Genomic DNA, 6846 nt, shown 5'->3' with positions numbered 1-6846 from the left:
GTGTGGGGGCTGGGCTGTATCTATCGTGCCTGTTCAGACTGCATATTTTACGTAACCTTGTTGAGGACGTGCTTTGAAGTGCGGTTGCTTAACATACATATTTTTATATCTTTCATGGTTTCAAACGTTTCCCGCAGCATATGGCAGAAGATGAGTGCTCCAGCGACGGCGAATATTCCGCTTTCCAATATAGTGAAAATCATTTGCAAAGCGACCAAGAAGTTTGGGAGTTTGCTACTACTATGCAAGTCGATAAACGGTCGTCTTGCGGTGATAGCGTGTGTCTTCAACGTCAGCGCCTGCAATGATCACAGGGGAAAAACATCGGCAATCACGTGGCTTTGCTGCTGCTAAGTCGCGTTGTCCCAGTCCCGAGTCCCAGGTGACCCAGTATGACCATTGTTTAGTGTGATAACGGTTCGTCCCTTAATATTTAATTGGGACGAGAAACGCACTTTAATTCACAACTTACCCTACGCTCCGCACTTTTATCATTCTTTTGGAATCTTAGTGTGAATTTGTGCTTTATGATTGTATGCGTCATGATATGTGGTTCTCAAATGCTGTATTGAGAACAACTCGAATGATTTCATAGACTCTCGTTTTTCACTGGTACAGTTTTTGGCACGGGATTTTTATTTTGACCAATTTGACGCCCGGCAAGCATTGAATCGTGGGATACCAATGGAAGCTTTGAGATGGGAGGACACGGACATCAACGCTGGTGAGATCCAGAGCTAGTGGCATTCGGCCATCGTGCTTTTATGCCAAGTTGGTGAAATGGCTTTCTGGGCTATCTGACGAAACAAGCTTAAAATCTATTGGTTTTCAGGTGTTTTATGTTTGTAATTTAGTCGCACTGATGTAAAGCCGTGGACGTTTGGGCGAACAAGACGTGGCCTCGTTTGTCTCAGCCATAAGAATGTTGATAATGTAGACCGCAAACTTGTGCGTGGACCTAGAAATCCGTAAGATTCGTGAGTCCTGGATCCTGGAGTTTCAGGAATCTATGATGATTTTCGTATGTGAAAGGGCGGTAGGACATGCGTAGGAAAGCAAAGGAATTACGGCTTAAACGGCACTTCTTCGGTCGCCGAGAGAGCTTGGCTCCTTTCAGCTCTCGTTTTTGTGTAAGACATATTCATATGTTCGTAAGACATCCCAGTGCTGCGGGAATGCAATAAAGCAGGTGACAAAATAGCATGAGATGAATCTGCGTCCATCGTCTAGCCCGCATAGGCTCTGCCTAATTCCAACTGACCGGCTTGTAAAAATCATGTCGCACTCATATGGCATGAATTATAATTACTGTCGTCTGTGATCGCACAACGTCTTCCAGCATCGGTCCATAAACCAAGAGAGCACATATGCGGCGATACCCCGTCCTTTGTCCATGAAAATTTGCCTTACCACCACAATGGACCTCTAGGTTGACCGTTTGATAACCCAGGCTGAAATCGACAGGAATCGAAAGGTGAGGCGGGGGGGGGGGGGCGATCCACTGGCGGGGAAGCCCGCAGTGGTGTTGGGCTTGTTTCAGCATCCTGCTGGAGTAAGAACTGCAGGTGCGTCACAAGGCTGCATGGAAATTCTAAATCATGACGTTCTTGGAGCGCTCTGACGCCCCTCGTGCATGAAGCGCATCGGCTTTGTTGTGAGCTATGTTGCTTCATGTTAGTTCATATGTATGTGTCGTGGGCTTCGCTCAATGTGTTCATCATGGATGGTGCCGTAATGCATGCAGCACGAATGGTTTACCAGCATAAAGCGCATTACGGTTATCACCTCCCCTCAACCTGAAACTGGATCGAATCATGACGCATACCCCGCCCGCCGATCAAAACAAAACAACTCGGTCGGATTCAGATTTATAAATTTACTTTGGTGACCCGTAAACAAGCGCTATTCTGATCTGGTTGATCGACATGACCAAGCTACGCTGGCCCTGATTCGGAGCGGGGTTACACAAGCGGATGGTTGGCCCAAGGAAGCGGTCCGCGGAGTGAGTGCAGTCGGGCAAAACAAATCAAATCATATGACGGAAGTCGTTATCTGGCTCTTGCCTAAACATCAGATGTGAGCAAATTGAGCTCTGGCCTCGTTCTGTATCCTGTCGCAATCATTTCTGTCCAGTGCGTGTGGCAACATCGCCCTCCAGCCAGTGCCTGCGTGTGCTTGGATCTTCTCGACGCGTAAGATTTGACTTCCTCGCAATTCCTCCTAAGAGACCCTTATTGCATCCCTCCCCCCCACGCAGATTCCCTAATCCCTTATATCCCCCCCACTGGGAATGCCTGATTTAGCAGTTACTATTTATTATATCCATTAAATATTCATCATGTACATTATCTATATCTTTACGGCGGAACCCTCCGTACTAAGTCCCGAGGGCAAACAATGCTCTGCACTCAGCTGATGGTTCCGTCCAAGGAAATGCTAACCGTGGATATTCGCAGATTTATATTGCCCTCAGTTGCAAATGAACGTATTCGTCGGTCGGCGATTTCATGATGATCATCTCACTTTCAGAGCGGCAAAATCCGAGCTCTCACATCAACAAAACTCACAAAATAAATTTGCCTTTATTTAAAGCCACCAATAAATGGACAAGCCGTCTTGATGCAAGACGCTTCGCCACACCACGCCGTTGCCTATCTTCTGGCGATCAGACGATACATTTGCCAGGGTCACTCGCCGCGAACCAGTCACCGACGGCTGTCCAACACGTCACTGCGCCCCGTCACCGGACCGTCACCGATAGCTGTCACCGGGCCAGTGCGCGTTGCTGCCGATGCCGGCCGCCGCCGGAGCGCTGAGCCGCGCGACACTGAGCACCAGTCCTCACGGCAGCGGTCCTCGACGCTCCGGCGCGCTCCTCGCGGCCCTCCTTAGAACATGTGCATGCTCTTGAAGTTCTCCTTGTTCTTGAACAGCGGTCCCCAGGGGCCGTTGTCCTTCGGCTTGGCCGCGGCCGACGCCTGCTGGCCCTTGACCGGAGCGGCGGTAAACGCCGGCTTCCTGCCGAACGAGCGTCGCGGGTTACATCAAGACTATATCGGAGGCATGGCGGCCGGAGCCACCGGCCAGCCTCAGCTAGCCGTTGTCGCTGGGTTGTGTCTGAATAGAATTGGGACTTTGAAACCTACGAAATACCAGTGCAAGGTGAATGTCGGAGAGGCAAATATGTTCTTGTCTGCTGCAGAGTTTGCTCGGAAAGTATCGCCTCTACGCCTAAAACAATTATTATCGGCTTTGAACAGCATGTCATGGCACTAAACGGTGTCTGTCTTGAAGACAAGTGTTCACTTTGGCGCAAATAGTCATGCACGTGACATTTTCCGATAAGCATCGGACAATCAATGCGTCTAAAAAACTCAAATCAACCAAAATCATGCCCTTGTTTGTTTTCGCAAATGGCGACATTTCTTATTGTAGCCTGCATCATGAACCCAAGCAGCTTTAGAATGGCTTTGCAATTACCAAATTTGCATTTTCTGGGTCAGACGCGCTCATTCAAACACCACTGCCTCTGGTGCTATAACATCAGGTTGACGCTTTTACTTCCCGGAATCTTTGGAGGTAAACATCACTATCTCGACATCAAAGTCAAAGCTTGCAAAATTCTTACAGCGTGGAAAGCCAACACCTAGCAAAAGAAACTCCGCAATACCAATCTGGGGAGATCCCGTAACTTTCTACACGCGGAGCGAACGGTCGATTCTTGATTGCGTCCAGTGCCTTAAACACAGGCGATGCCAGAACCCCGCAATACTCACTTGACAGGCTTAGCCTCGAAGCTCTGGCTGCTCGTCGCCGCGAACTTAGGGCCCACGCTGTGTCCCATGCTGGCTAACCGACTCGCCGACTCGCTGACTCGATCTTGCGCTGTGCCGCCTCGATCAAGGAGGGTCCGACGGCGGGAAGAGGTTCGCTCCGCTAGCTGTCGACCTTCCTGCGAACGCGACGCGGTCGTCAGGCTCGCCGGCAGATTACTCTCCCGCCGCGCAAGTTGACTACGGACAGGGTCGACGGTCGCCACTAAAATAGCACGCAATAAACTGCCCGCCGACAAATTTCGGGGAAAATATGTGCCAACGGACGGTAAAGTTCCTCACCCATCGTCTGCGAAAGTTGGCGGCGGCCCCGCCGGGTCGCGTCACTCAAAGTAGGGCGACTCGAGCTTCCGTCGCCGTCTAGCCGTCGCCCCCCGTCTGCTCAGTGTGGGGAGGGGGGGGGGATGTTGGGAGGCCCGTCTGCCTTATACGTGTCATGCCTGGGCACGCGGCGACCTCGAATGCCTTGGCGGTCGGCCAAATCGCTGGTGGAGGGCATACAGCTGGCACGTTTGGAAGTGTTCGGCATGTGCTTCCGCGTTTCTCTATTGGTTGCAGGACTCGTAGTTCCTGATAATGTCTATTGCAACAGAGAGGCTTAGGAGCATTCTGATCACCACAGACTTTTCCGAGGCAGGAAGCGTCTCCTGCGTGACCTAAACGGATTGGAGTTTTTTTGTATAAAAACTGAGGTAGTTCCATAAGCGGGAAGATCAAGTCCTATGGTGGCGGATTAGGCCCGAAATTGTGTTCCAACATGCGCAGTAGTAAGCGTGATGTCTGCAGTCTATGACGCAATGCCGTGCAACTATAGATTAAAGCACCAAAAGTTAATTTCCTGCATCCAACGAATAGAAATGTGTTTTAGTATCATCGTGTCACGAAGATATCCTGTTAAGCTTTCCCCTTCCATGAGTGGCTCAAATGGTTCAAAGACATCCGTAACGTGTACCGGAGCACAACTCGACCGAGCTGTCAAGTACAGCATTACACTCCCATCCGACGCTGGGCGACGCGCGCTCCAGTGAAGGTCATTCAGGGCACCATCCCGTCATCTGCCCCGGCACAAGGGCCGCTGGATGCGACCGCTGACGTCAGGGTGTCGTCTGTGACGTCAGAGGACCGTTGTCTGGCGGGGACGATCGCTGCCGTCATCCGGACAACACGTGATACGAGGAGGCCGACACGTGACGCGAGGAGGTCACAGGCGATAAGGAGGCCGGGTCTGGCCAGTGGCGTGCGCTCGTCTTCGGCAGCGTTCTGGCCGGGGGCAGTGAGGTGAAGCAATGGGCACTCGGTGAAATGGTCAGGGCTGCCTCTGGATGTGGATATTGTGGAGACAGCCCTCGGACACCAAAACACCTAACATTCGAGTCTTCTAAAGCTATGCATCTGTAATCCTGCCCGTTGAGAAGTTCGCATCATACATGCGTGCTGGACGACATTCTCAGTATGGCTGGACTATACCTCGACACACTCTCAGGTCGGCATGGACATAGATTACAGCAGATGCAGAGAAGGGTACGAGAAGAACAATACCACTCGTACCTCGCTTAAGCAAGTGTGCAGCACTGCCGGCGGTTTTCGGAGTCACAGCACTCCCGCGCCACTCACCTATCAGGGCACTCGGTGGACCAGCGTCAGCACCTCCCGCTCCAGCTTATTGCCGCAGTTCGCCTGTCTGCTGCCCTTGCTGCTGGCAAGACTGCTACCGAGCCTGCAGCGAATGCACCGCATTAGGCAGTTCACATCTTTGGTAGCACCAAACTCGCTGTGGACCGGTGACGGGCAGAGCGCCACTCATTCGGATACAATGGTACACTTGCATCGCTATCCCTCCAAACGTCGCGCATTCAGTCCGGTCTCGAGCGGACCGGCAGAGCGATGCACGCAGCATCTCGTATGCCACCTGCCACCATGTGCCGATGTGGCATCCGCTATGTGATCGTATGCGATTGAGCAATATGGGAAATGAAATGATGACTTGCAGAACTTTTGGTGGTCTTTAACGAAGAGAAAGGCTATGCCATTATAAGCCATACCTTACAGCATGTACGCCGTGAGCGTTATACGACAATGAACGTTCGTAACACACACACACATTCCATCCTGCTTCAAAACCAGCTAGACTGGCCAGCCGAGTGGCAAGGCTGAATGCCTGCCCCACTGAATTGAGCCATCGGGTACTTACGCGAGTTCAAGCCGCGGCGCCCAGATAAACCTTCTGGACATTCAAACAGGAGCGGGGCGACACGGGGAAGAACTGACGGTCTCAAGCAGCGACTCCGGTGAACCAATGACAGGCAGCCGGGCGGCGATGGCTTTATAGCGTCGACCCACCAACCCGCGGCGGCCCCCGCCCGGCGCAGAGGTGCAAACTCGGTCCCGCACCCGACCCCGGCCCACCGGATGTCACGCCCGGCGCTGCTGCGAGATGTCACGCGCCGCGGAGCGCGTGCTCGCAAACACGACTGTAAGCGTGTCGTACGGAGACGTGTTTGGGGTCGGCGGGGGAGACGGCTGAACCTGGGCTGGTCGTGGCTTACGCCGTGGGCGCGGTGGTGGCTAGTTTGCACGTCTGCTGGCGATCATGTGTGGTCAGCCGGTCACCGCGTGATCAGGACCCCGAGTTTCGGGACCGGTTTGCACTGTACGTGCCTGGGTTACGAGGATCGCATTTCGGGGAAGTGTGGGGCGGGACGCGAGGCTTTTCTATCTCGCCTCGACAGCGTTATTGGTCGGGCAAGTGGGTACAGTACGTTTGAGGTAATCCGCGATCGATGCGGCAGCAGATTCTCGTGTTACAAACCTAACGCAATCATGAACGATCCTGGAAGAAGCTGTGTGTTTACGATTTAACTTATAAATATGCGGGCGGAGCTGATATGTCGCAGTAAGTTCCCAAACAACGTATGCCACTACGCACAATTACGTAGTCGTACAAGCATGGAGGAACTGTTTGCATGACAGGCAGTGTCATGTGTCAGTGTCTGTGTCATGCACACGCAACTGT

At 52.5% G+C, this 6846-nt stretch overlaps 1 long non-coding RNA gene across 1 annotated transcript; it reads right to left on the bottom strand.

Moving 5' to 3' along the window:
- Nucleotides 1-2445: 2445 nt before the first annotated feature.
- Nucleotides 2446-6121, bottom strand: LOC119099167 (uncharacterized). The gene is made up of 4 exons (XR_005094317.1): nucleotides 6025-6121; nucleotides 5448-5550; nucleotides 3777-3952; nucleotides 2446-3018 (listed from the first exon to the last, which is right to left on the bottom strand). It is a non-coding gene; the product is annotated as an uncharacterized LOC119099167 (long non-coding RNA).
- Nucleotides 6122-6846: the final 725 nt, after the last annotated feature.

Source organism: Pollicipes pollicipes, unplaced genomic scaffold, assembly GCF_011947565.3.
Source record: "Pollicipes pollicipes isolate AB1234 unplaced genomic scaffold, Ppol_2.1 Scaffold_4740;HRSCAF=5597_pilon_pilon_pilon, whole genome shotgun sequence".
NCBI lineage: Eukaryota > Metazoa > Arthropoda > Thecostraca > Pollicipedomorpha > Pollicipedidae > Pollicipes > Pollicipes pollicipes.
Note: the sequence above shows the minus strand (reverse complement) of the source record. Positions and strands in the feature narration are given on the sequence as shown.